The sequence below is a fragment of the Vipera ursinii genome, assembly GCF_947247035.1.
Source record: "Vipera ursinii genome assembly, chromosome: 7".
In the NCBI taxonomy this organism is placed as follows: Eukaryota; Metazoa; Chordata; class Lepidosauria; order Squamata; family Viperidae; genus Vipera; species Vipera ursinii.
In genome coordinates, this window is record NC_139521.1 from 1,155,431 (window position 1) to 1,168,305 (window position 12,875).

Consider the following 12,875-nt stretch of genomic DNA (forward strand, 5'->3'; position numbering starts at 1 on the left):
AATACTTAAGCTACTATAAAAATGATCCACATTTGCAATGTAGGTACCCTCCCCCATAATTTGTCTTCACTCCTGTGGGCGGCTAAATGGATCCCGTGCTCAGGGTTACTTTAGATGATCAAATCCAGTGAATATACCGGAGTCGCCACCATGATTCCCCTCCCTCCTCAATTGAGTGCCGGCCTTAATAAATGAGAGCCCTGGGAGGGTTGGATTCTTTACAGGTTAAGGGAATCTTTAATATTTACCAGCAGGGGACCCCCAACCTTTTGGAATGCTGGCCATGCTTGAAATGTTGAGATTAATCTTCCCTGTTGGCTTAACGATTGCCAGTGAGAATTTGACCGGTGTCAAAACATTCAAGGCAAAAAAGAAAAGTAAATTGCCCATGAACAACCAAAAGCGGTAATTCAGACGTATAATTTATTGTTCCAGTACCAACTCTGCAGAAGGCAAGATGGAAAAATTATTTGACTGAGAAATGGAAGATAAGCTAGAAGTCGGCTTTGGGCCCCAAATCCTCCTTTCCCTTCCCTTCTCTCCCCTTCCATTCCCTTCCCTTCCCTTCCCTTCCCTTCCCTTCCCTTCCCTTCCCTTCCCCTTCCCTTCCCTTCCCTTCCCTTCCCTTCCCTTCCTTTCCCTTCCCTTCCCTTCCCTTCCCTTCCCTTCCCTTCCTTTCTCTTCCCTTCCCTTCTCTCTTCTTCCCTTCCCTTCCCTTCCCTTCCCCTTCCCTTCCCTTCCCTTCCCTTCCCTTCCTTTCTCTTCCCTTCCCTTCTCTCTTCTTCCCTTCCCTTCCCTTCCCTTCCCTTCCCTTCCCTTCCCTTCCCTTCCCTTCCCTTCCCCTTCCCTTCCCTTCCCTTCCCTTCCCTTCCTTTCCCTTCCCTTCCCTTCCCTTCCCTTCCCTTCCCTTCCTTTCTCTTCCCTTCCCTTTTCTCTTCTTCCCTTCCCTTCCCTTCCCTTCCCTTCCCTTCCCTTCCCCTTCCCTTCCCTTCCCTTCCCTTCCCTTCCCTTCCCTTCCTTTCCCTTCCCTTCCCTTCCCTTCCTTTCTCTTCCCTTCCCTTCTCTCTTCTTCCCTTCCCTTCCCTTCCCTTCCCCTTCCCTTCCCTTCCCTTCCCTTCCCTTCCCCTTAACCAGGGAACAGCTTCCCTCCAGAAGTTGTGGGTGCTCCATCACTGGAGATTTTTAAGAAGAGGCTGGACAGGCATTTGTCCAGAATGGTATAGGATTTATTTATTTATTTATTTATTTATTTATTTATTTATTTATTTATTTATTTATTTATTTATTTATTTATTTATTTATTTATTTATTTATTTATTTATTTATTTGGTTTATATGCCGCCCTACTCCCGAAGGACTCAGGGCGGTTGACAAGGCAAAATTTAAAAACAACACAATATAAAATTAAAATAAAATTAAGTCTAGCCCCAAAAAATTAAAATCACAATTTAAAAACATTAAAACCCCTCAGTCCAGACCAGATAGCTCAAAGAGCCAGGTTTTTAGGTCCTGGCGAAATGAACGAAGGTCAGGGGCAGTCCGGAGTTCCGTTGGCAGTTGATTCCCTGGGGATCGCCCGTCGGCAATCCTTGACCGGCGGTACCCTGAGGAGGCCCTCCCTGTGGGAGCGCACAGGACGATGGGAAATTGATGCTGGCAGCAGGTGCTCCCTCAGATAATCCGGGCCCATGCCATTTAGGGCTTTCTAGGTCATCACCAGCACCTTGAATCAAGTAGGATCTCCTACTTGAGCAGGAGGGTTGCACTAGAAGACCTTCAAGGCCCCTTCCAACTCTCTTTTCTAGTCTGGCCAGAAAGATCCTTCCAGCATAGGTCCTTTGGCTCTTGAACTGTCGGTTGCTGACTGCTAAAGGCCAGAACAGCTTTGGAGCTGCCCAGAAACTGTCTCAACTTGACGTAAATGTGACCAATGGCCTAGTTGCTCTGTCCCATCCTCCACTCTAGACGCTCAAGGCCTGCAGGCGTATAAAGGCTTGACCTCTCCCGACAGGCCCCAGTTCCCTTCTGGAGAGGCGATCTGAGCCCCCACTCCCCCCCCCACAGGTTAGCACGGGTTCTTGTAAAAATGACACAAAGAGCGAGTGGAAGGAGAAAGGGAAAATGGCAAATTAGAGGATGATTGTCCATTGTCGGTTGTCCATGCCCCAGTTCACTTCCCTTGCGCAAATGAAAATTTCTGATGATGGGACGAGAGCAGATCACCATACAAAATTATAGCAATTGTTTTTCCCTGATGATGGGCTTTATTGTTGCGTCAGCCAATGCTTGGAAATCATTTCATTTTGCCTGGTTAGCTTCCTCCGAAATGCTAGCGCAGGCCCTTGTTTTGAACTCCAAAAATCATTGAAACTGGTTGTGTTTTTTTTCTCCGCAGCCTTCCTATTGCTTTAAGGGAGCGGCGTACCCCCTCCATCTCTCTCCTCCAACCGCTAGTATCGGGGCTAAGGAGGAGCTGATTATTAGCTGGTGAGTTAGCGATTTCTTTCAGATTGTACTTTATAGGCTACAATGGAAAACGAGTTTCCTTTGGATGTGAAAGTTAATTACATATTTTTTTTAAAAAAAATCATTGAAATCCAGCTGAGTTATGTTGCTCCTAGCTGTCTCCGTTAATGCCTGTGAGTGATGCTGTATGTGTTTTTATAGCCATTAGGGAGTCTATGCCAGTTAGTGGATCAATTTTCCCCCCCTTAATTGTTCCCTTTATTATGGAAAGACGTATGGGATGAATAGGATGCAAAGAATTCAAATTCACTGCGCGGTTTTAAATCTTCTTCCCAAGGGTTCAGATAGCTTATCTGGACAGGGGATCTTCTTGCTTTGTTAAATATCTCTATGACTATCTCCATCTCTCTATCACTTTCTATCTCCATCCCTCTGTTCCTCTATCTAATAAGAGCATCAGAACCTGGATAAAGATCTCTGGGAGAAGTTTGATTCTGCAATAAAAGCAATAAACATGTGACCCCCCCCCATTGAAAATGCAGGAACATGGTGAATTGAAGTCCTTTTTATAAGATAAATGAATCAATCAATCAATCAGAATAGAGCTGGACCTTGGAGGTCTTCCAGTCCAACCCCCTGCTCAAGCAGGAGACCCTACAAATGGCTGTCCAATCTCTTCTGCAAAAAGCTCCAGGGATGAAGCAGACATAACTTCTGAAGGCAAAGCTGTTCCACTGGTTAATTGTCCTCACTCTTAGGAAGTTTCTCCTCAATTTCAGGTTGCTTCTCTCCTTGATTAGTTTCCAACCGTTGTTTCTTGTCCTGCCTTTGGGCGCTTTGGAAAATAAGCTGACCTAATTTTCTTCATGGAAGCCCGTCAAACACCAGAATATTGTTATTCTACACATTTGGCATCCTGCATTTGGTCCTCAGATTGCTTGTTTTGATATGAAGAAGAGATCCTTTGGACGAGATTAAAAAAACAACATGTAGTCCAGCATTCTGGTTTCCTCTGCGCTCAATCAAATGCCTATCCCGAATCTCCTATATAGCATGGACCATGCATGATCTTAGGGCCCTACGTTCTGTGGCTAATGTGCTGTCTTCCTAAAGGAACCCAACCATGAGTGTCCTTAGGAAGACAGTTCCTGAAGGTGAATCTCAAATACTTTGGCCACCAAAGGAGAAGAGAGGACTCATTGGGAAAGACCCAGATGTTGGGAAAGATGGAAGGCAAAAGGAGAAGGACACGGCATAGCAGGAGATGGTTGGATAGGGTCAACGACTCAACGAACATGAATTTGGGCAAACCCTGGGAGAAAGGGGAGGATAGGGGAGCCTGGCATGCTTTAGTCCATGGGTCATGAAAAATAGTTGGAAGAAGAAGAAGAAGAGTTGGAAGGGACATTGAAGGACTTCTGGTCCAGTTCCCTGCTCAAGCTGGAGGCCCTATACCATTTTAAACAAATCATTGTCCAATCCCTTCTTAAAAGTCTCCAGTATTGGAGCACCCACAACTTCTGAATGGAAGTTGTTCCACTGATTGATTGTTCCCACTGTCAGGAAATTTCTCCTTCAGGTGCTTTGGAGAATAGCTTGAGTCCCTCTTCTTTGGGGCAACCCCTGAGATATTGGAACATTGCTTATCATGTCCCCCCTGGTCCTTCTCTTCATTAAACTAGACAGACCCAGTTCCAGCAACTGTTCTTTGTTTGTTTTAGCCTCCAGTCCCCAGATCATCTTTGTCGCTCTTCTCTGTATTCTTTCTAGAGGTTTCTAGAACTAAGGCTGTTAGGTTCTGGGTTGATAGAACCAACAAATCAACAACGTGTTGCCTGAAGAATTTGCTCTGCAATTCGCACGATTCATTTTCATTGGACAATCCCTGTTATTGCAAAAGAGGAAGAAACAATTCTATTCACACCCTCTACACTTTTTGTTGCTTGTTACACGAACACCTCATTTCTTTTTCTTTGCCCCTCCCCTTTTTTTTCAGCTCCAAGATCTTACGCTCCAACAATCCAAAAAGGGAACTATTAAAATTTAATCCAAATTTATGGTAGGCTGTGACTGTAATGTAGATTGATTTCATTTGATTTAATTCAAATGGCTTTTTTAAAAAGCCCTATTCAACTAATTGTGAGGAATCAGCTGATATTAAAAATAGGCCTCCCCAGCTCCACTTCTCGCAACTAAATTTCTGACCTCTGTAGAGTTTCCTCAGAGACCTGAGATTAACTATGAAAAACTCCATGTATTTAGCTACTTTTTGAAGGGGAATGTCTAATATCGGTGGATTCTCACTGCTCACACTGATGCCAAATTTAACAGCTTTGTGCTAAGAGCACTTAGCCATTTTCCTACAAATTTCTGGGAGCTTTGCTGAGGGTGAGGCTTGATGGTCCTGTATGTCCCACCCTGATGCTCACCAAGTATGGAAGAGACAACTTGGGATCTCAGTGACCATCCCCAGAACATTTTCATTGGAAATCCAGCACTGCAGGGGTTTGTGCTAAAGGCCCTGTGTAAAAGATAGAATAGAGAATAACAGAATACGAAGGGACCTTGGAGGTCTTCTAGTCCAGTCCCCTGCTCAAGCAAGAGACCCTCTTCCATTGCAGACAAATGGTTGTCCAGTCTCTTCTTAAAAGCCTCCAGTGATGGAATACCCACAACGTATGAAGGCAAGCCCTTCCACTGATTTCCTGGCAGTGAGGACAATTAATCAGTTGGACAGTTTGCCACCAGAAGTTGTGGGGGCTCCATCACTGGAGATCTTTCAGAAGAAACTAGACAGTCACCTGTCTGAAATGGTCTAGGTTCTCCTGCTTGAGCAGGGGGTTGGACTAGAAGATCTCCAAGGTCCCTTCCAGATTCTATTCTATTCTATTCTATTCTATTCTATTCTATTCTATTCTATTCTATTCTATTCTATTCTATTCTATTCTATTCTATTCTATTCTATTCTATTCTATTCTTCCCAATCTGCACTATCAATCAGAATAAAGCTGGAAGGGACTTTGGAGATCTTCTAGTCCAACCCCCTGCTCAAGCAGGAGACTCTATACCATTTCAGGCAAGTGGCTGTCCAGTCTCTTCTTCAAGACCTCCCTCACCCAGGTCACGGTTGTCCTAAAGAGGCTTTTTCGCAAGGCAGCTGTACCTTCTTTGTCCTTCCTTGAAGACGTTTCCCTTCTCATCACGCAAGAAGCTTTTTCGGTTCAGGGCTGAAGAGAACTGAACGGAAGAGAACTGAAGAAGCTTCTTGGATGAGAAGAGAAACGTCTTCAAGTTCAAAAACAAAGTCCAGTTGCCTTTTGGAAAAGAACTGTTAAGATTATTCTTTACCTGCACGTTTGCTTTTTGTTGCCTAATTGTGAAACCTTTCTCCCCACTGAATTGCGTTTTGTGAAAGAGGGTCTAGATACGTAGGCATAGATTTCATGCTATACCCTATAATGAACGTCTCTGCATTTGCGGAGCGGCTGAGGTAGAAGACCTGGCTCACATCCTATTTGACAGAAATGAAATGAACCTTTATTGTCAGAGTACAACTATGTGTACATTGAGATTAGCTCAGCCTCCCTTTGTGCTCCCACCCCTCAACACACAGTGACAACAAACCCTCCATCTTACTACACCATGTGAACCAACTACACCACACACCGGCCTCCCAAGTCAATTCTGCATAAAATTCACAAAAGTTATTTCTCATTCAAAAGCCTAACAGCCCACGGATAAAAGCTGTTTTTCAGCCTGTTGGTGCGGCTGGCTATACTCCTATATCTCCTAACCGATGGTAGGAGAGTAAAGAGATACCGTCCAGGGTGTTGCCTGTATAAGAGGGTGAGAGACAGGTATCTTGATCTATATACCAAACGAATGACCCATTGGGATCCCCATATCAAAGCAACTTACCTTATGTCCGGCCAGAACTTGAAAATAACATTTAATGTAGCACAGTATTTAAACAAAATGATCCGGTTGAGATCTGCATATGTGGGGCTGATTGGGGTAGATTGCAAGGGCGACTCCGAAATATAATTTTATCATATTTTATCTATATCTTAAATTATTGCACATTATTACCATTTCATTTTAGATACTATTTTATTACTATTTCATCCTAAATCGTATTTTATTCTAATTCCATTTTAAATTGTATTTTATCAAATTCCACTTTAAACTGCTTTTATCAAATTTTACTAACAATTTGTGCTGGAAATTTGCACTTCGATATGGCCCAAGGGCTAATCATTAAAGTTGTTGTTGTTGGCATCTCTCAAATCTAACTATGTTTTTCTCCTGAACGGGCTAACTGGGCTAGGGTTAGGAGCAAAGTCACCTGCATGCCCTCCAAATTAGGTTACTTGGAGATGGACAGTGAAGGTGGGAGAAAGCCATCTCCCAAAGATCCCTCGGACACAAGAAGAGCTGAATAAAGGGAGCCAACCTGCCAATCTTGGTGTTTGTTGAGTGGAAGAAAAAAAAAAGCCCAACGGGGCGGGCTTTCTCCCGGGGGAAGGACATTCTCCGTTGTGCCTTTGTCTTTATCCTCTTGGATAAAAGTTGGCCGGGAGCCAGGTGAGAGAAAAGAGCTCAGCCAGCAGAAATAGCTGGACTTAGCAAATTGGAAGAGCAAACTAGGGTCAGCGAAGCCAGACACGGTATAGATTTTGCTTTATTTTATGGACGGAGATTTGGTCTGTGTGAAATTGCTCGGGGGTGTGCGTTTGTGTCTGCGTACGGCGGAGCTGAGGGCGCCACTGACAAAGATCAGGACTGGTTTCTCTGCTTCTCCCACTCCTTTCCCTCTTCAGCTTTCTGCTAAGTCTCCGTCGTCCTCCGGTGGTCTCTAATAAAGATTTGCAATCCTTCCCTGAGCCGGCAGCGGTGCTCCCTCGTGGAGGGAGGGATCCAGCCTTTAGCAGGCCGGCCTCGCTCCCAAGAGCAGTGGGAGGAAAAGAAGGTCCCACTTCTGTGCTGGGGCAGGGGGCCTTCTGATCTCCCCCCTGGAAGGCTGGCAAAAGGGAGAAGAAACCATTGGGAGAAGAAGGTTTTGGTGGCCTCTCGTGGGAAGCGGGAAGGGCTCCGACCCTCACGTCTTGCGTGCTCAACACATAGCAGTAGAACTCAGACTTATACACCGCCTTCACAGCCCTCTCTGGGAGGTTTACAGAGTCAGCCTCTTTCCCCCCCCCCAACAATCTGGGCCCTCATTTTACCCACCTTGGAAGGACGGATGGAAGGCCGAGTCAACCTTGAACTGGTCAGGATCGAACTGCTGGCAGTGGGCAGAGTTTGCCTGCGATGCTGCATTCTAACCACTGGGCCACCATGGCTCTTAGATGTGATCTACAGTTTGACCTGGGACCTCTACTTGATTGACTACTTGTATGGCTATTGGCTACTTGACTGACTTTGGGAGACAGGTGGTCCATGGGGTAACTAGGCCCCATCAAAGAACTTATAAGTAATAGCAATAACAATACCTCTTAGCACTTAGACTTATATACTGCTTCATAGTGCTTCACAGCCCTCTCTTAGTGGTTTACAGAGTCAGCCTCTTGCCCCCAACAATCTGGGTCCTCATTTTACCGACCTCAGAAGGATGGAAGGCTGAGTCAGCCTTGAGCTGGTCAGGATCAAACTGCTGGCTGTGGAATGCGGAGTCGACCTGCAATACCGCATTCTGACCACTGAGCCACCAGGGCTCCTTTTAATTTTAATTGCAAATACAATTACAGAAGTGGGTTTTTTTTTATTGGAATGAAACCACCTTATAGTTATAGAAAGGAGTGCATAGAATTCCTGTGTCAAATTAATTCAGGCAAATCATGATCTGAGTGTTTGCATGTACAGTTTTGAATATCAAGTTATGTTAGTGGACAGTTTCTTTTTTTTTGTTTTGTTTTAAATGGAAGACCCTGCAGTGACAATATGAAATAAATGCATATCCGAAAAGCAAAGCTTTATAAAGGAAGCGTATGACAGCATTTCTGTGTTGCATATTCTGCAGCTGTCAACAGCCACTTGTCGGGTAATTTTGTATAATCTGTTTGTGGTGAAATGCACCATTCACACTGCAAGCTCCTGTCACATTTATTTAACTTCCCTGAGCTGGGTAATCAGAGCATTTAAAACTCAGATCACTGGATCTTGTTTTTAACTGGCCCATAGCAAGTTCATCATACAATTTTTCCCTGAATTCAGAAATAGTTTATTTGAATTATGACATCCCAGGGAGGATATTTCTTGAGATCTAGAAGTAGAAATGATAAGCCTGTGTAATTAAGCTCCTCATTTGAATCACGACTCTTAGCTTTGACATCCCCAAATTCTGGTAAGAACAGCCTTCATAAGAGGGCAGCTATGGGGAAGGACCAGTAGCTATTTGTAACCATTTGCTGAAATCTAACACCAGATGTTGACCAGATGATGATCAGGGCTAAAAGTACCATTTTCGGAGTAAAGCTTTCACACTCTTGCAGGGTTTCAACTGACTATTTGTATACAACACAAAATATTTCCCCATTCCAATAGATTAGCAATGTGCTGATTGGCTACCTTCAGCTCCTTGAGAGACCAGCTCAGGTCCATTCCATTAGGGAGACGTGGATACAGATGTTTTGAGGAGAACTCTCTGGGGCAAGAACATTTTACAAGGAGTGGGTGGAAGAGCTCAAAGTTGGCTGACCAAGTCTCAGTTTAACGACTTTGACTCTTCATGCCGAAAGGAGCTGAAATGCTTTTTTCTTGCCCCAGTCGGTGTCTCTAATTCAAGGTTTTCCTACCGTGTCTACCCAAGGTGGGTTATTCAGAGGGGCTCCTGAATTGCTCTTCTCAGAGTAAGTTCACAAATCTATACACGAGAATCTGGTCGACTAAAGTTCAACGCTAAATTGGCACCAGATAAGAGTCAACCGAATTCAGCAAAGGCGGACTTAGAACACTTGTGGGAACACAGCAATTATGAGCTAATGATGCATTTAACTCCACCTCCAGTTCAGGTGGGCTGAGGGGAAGGTCATCTGACCAGATGAGTAGGGACACTGGTGTAGGAGAAGAGCAAGCAGAACTGGAGATGGTCACTCAATACCCTTAGTATTGGGGTCCAGATGCGAGAACTTCTATTATGATAAGACATCCACAGATCCCTCCTGTGGAAATCACTGTGTTTTATCTCCACTTTAAAATATCTTTTTCTGTCTCCTGCTCTTTCTCCAGTGACATATTCTTTACATAAATCATGCTTCTTCTTCTTCTTCTTCTTCTTTTTAATGCTAACCATTTTTCTTGGGAGAAATATTTTGTAATTACCGTCTCTTGAAACACTCCAGCATAAAGCAAGGAGAGAAACATCCCCAATTCTATCACTGCGGTGTTAATTATTTTAGGCAGGCTGTCATTTATGTTTTCTAAAGTGGATTTTGTTCGTGCAGCCAGGAACATTGCTTAGTGGAGAATTAATTAATCTTTCTAAAAACAAAACCTGCAGTATCAGCGGCCACATTCAGGAAGGATTCAAGAGGCAAGGTTGAAAGAGTCAATAGGCTGCTGTGGGGAAGCATTTTTTTTCTCTTCCCCCTCCCCCCATTAGATACAAGGACAATTAAATTATGTACTTAATCTTTACAGGGATTTCAAGTATCATTGACAAAAAAAATTGAAAAGCATGCTTCATTTGAAATAAATGTTTCTAGCAAAACACATACGAGGCATGGAAAAAGCGATATTAAAGATGAATGGCAGTGGAGCTACCGGGGTGGTGGTGGACCAAAATCCTAGAAAAAGCAAATTAAAATAAATTCATCTGTAGCCTTGATCAGCAGTTTCTAACCATTTTGTCTGGATAACAAGTCAACCGATCACCTAGATCAGTGATGGCGAACCTTTCGGAGACTGAGTGCCCAAACTCCAACCCAAAACCCACTTATGTATTGCTGGGTGCCAGGTGGACCTGGCCCATTGAGTGGGTGTGTCCCATTGGGTGGGTGTGTCCCATTGGGTGGGTGTGGCCCATTGGGTGGGTGTGGCCCATTGGGTGGGTGTGGCTGCAGTGGTAACGGCAGACTGGGTGGGACTAAAAAGTTCAATCAATCAATTCCAACTTTGTGAGATCTTTTTTTTCCCCATGAGAAGTTGAAATTGAGTGATTGAACTTTTTTTTGTGTGTGCAGAGGCCTAAAGCGAAAAGGTTTTATAAAACCCAGCTGAAGGCCTAGGACTGGCGTGTGTGCCCACAGAGAGGGCTCTGTGTGCCACCTGTGACACCCGTGCCATAGGTTCGTCACCATGGACCTAGATATTATGAGACATTTATGAGAAAAACTTTAGCAAAGAGAAATCAGAGGTTCTGTCCAGCCTGCCTACTGTGCATAAATTTTAAAGAGTTTTTGTAACCTTAATTAAGAACTTTCTGTTCGTAGTTTCAGCTTGCGGTCAGGGATTCCTGACGAGCGTGGATTGGGAATTAAAGATGGACAGGCATGGTAATTGCCTCAATATTATTTGCTGTGCCATGAAAACGTGGGGAGAGCAGATATGAAATCTCATAGCATCACTCGGCAATAATAGCAATAGAGCAAATAAAGGCAATAAAACATATCCATAAAATAAAATAAAACATATAATAAAATATATCCAAGTGAAGGCAGAGCAACAAATCCTGGAATCATTAAAAGAGACTCTCCTTTACTAACTTATGAAGAAGGTTGGATCGACCGATTGATTATGCTCCATCAAGTCATCCTTAACAACAACAACAACAACAAAACAGGTACTTACTATCATATCTGGTGGACATGTCCTAAAGCTAAAAGATTTTGGTCAAAAATACACATATGGTTAGAAAAAAATGATTAAAAAACACATAGACGTTAAGCCAGAATTGTTTTTGTTAGGCATAACAGTAGGAAACTATGAGAAAGAATGCATATACTTAATTTTACACGTATTAACTGAATAGTATTTGCTCAATATTGGAAAAACGTGGAAATCTACCCACGGAGGAAGAATTAATTAAGAAAATTTTAGATTGTGCAGAAATGGACAGATTGACATTGAAGATAAAAGAGAAAAAAGGTTCAGTATACTTTGGAACATGGGACAATTTTTATCAATGCCTAGAAAAACGAGCTAGAGAGAAAGGAACGTAGTATGCACTATGTAACATCAAATATGTATTAGTAAGAAGAAGACTACTGGGTGAAGAGAAGATTTAAAAAATATTAACTAACATATTGATTGTGAAAATATAGAAACTAATCATTATTGATGGTTTTTAAACCCATGAATCCAGACAATAAGTCACTTTTCCGTTGTAGCTTCAAACCATCACTAAACAAGTGGTTGTAAAAGTGGAGGACTAACTGTGGTGCAAAGGTAGCCGCTGTAATCGAATCCATTCATCTCATCTTACAGAAGGACTTGGATAATATTGTTCTGGTTCCATCTTCGGCTAACTACAGAGAAGCATCTCCTTAAAGGTAAAGGTTCCCCCGCACATGCGTGCTAGTCGTTTCCGACTCTAGGGGCCGGTGCTCATCTCCGTTTCATAGCCGAAGAGCCAGCGCTTGTCCGAGGACGTCTCCGTGGTCATGTGGCCGGCATGACTAGACGCCAAAGGCGCACGGAACGCTGTTACCTTCCCACCGGAGTGGTCCCTATTTTTCTACTTGCATTTTTACGTGCTTTCCAACTGCTAGGTTGGCAGAAGCTGGGACGAGTAACAGGCGCTCACTCTGCTACGCGGCACTCGGGATTTGACCCGCCAAACTGCTGACCTTCAGATCGACAAGCTCAGCGTCCTAACCCACTGAGCCACCGCTTCGGCTAACTACAGAGAAGCATCTCCTTACGGAGGCATAAATATGTAAGATAATAAATGACAACTTGGAACATAGACTCCTTGCTTTTGAAGGGACCTCAGGGGTCTTTTAGTCCGGCCCCCTGTTCAAGGTGGGAGACAATCTGTTCTTCAAATCCTCCAGTGATGGAGCACTCTGAGAGGCAAGCTGGTCCGCCGGTTAATTGTTCTCACTGTCAGGAGATTTCTCCTTCCTTCTAGATCTATGGAGACCTCCAGGTCTCTCCGTCTGGGAAGAAACTGAGATTCTTTGAAGTATTTTGGCTGTATTATAGATCCATCTCCTCTCTGTAGGGAGCACGGGCCACTTGAGAGATGAACTAAATTTAGCTCAGTATATTGGGGGAGAGAGAGAGAGCAGAGAGAGAGGAGAGAGAAGAGAGAGAGAGAGAGAGAGGAGAGAGAGAGGAGAAAGGAGAGAGAGAGAAGAGAAGAGAAGAGAAAAAGAGAGCAAGAGAGAGGAGAGAGGAGAGAGGGGGCGGGAGAGAGCAAAGTTACCCTGTTCCATAGTTCCAACTTAAGTGAGGTGTGAGGTACCTCC

General features: G+C 43.9%; 1 protein-coding gene across 1 annotated transcript in view; it reads left to right on the plus strand.

Annotated features, from left to right (window-relative positions):
- Nucleotides 1-2,434, plus strand: part of LOC310643339 (cytosolic beta-glucosidase-like) — a 69,837-nt gene extending 67,403 nt beyond the window's left edge. Inside the window, exon 8 of the mRNA XM_083367678.1 lies at nt 2,396-2,434. The gene's annotated coding sequence lies outside the window, so the exon portion shown is untranslated. The remainder of the gene's footprint in view (nt 1-2,395) is intronic.
- The last annotated feature ends 10,441 nt before the right edge of the window (nt 2,435-12,875 follow it).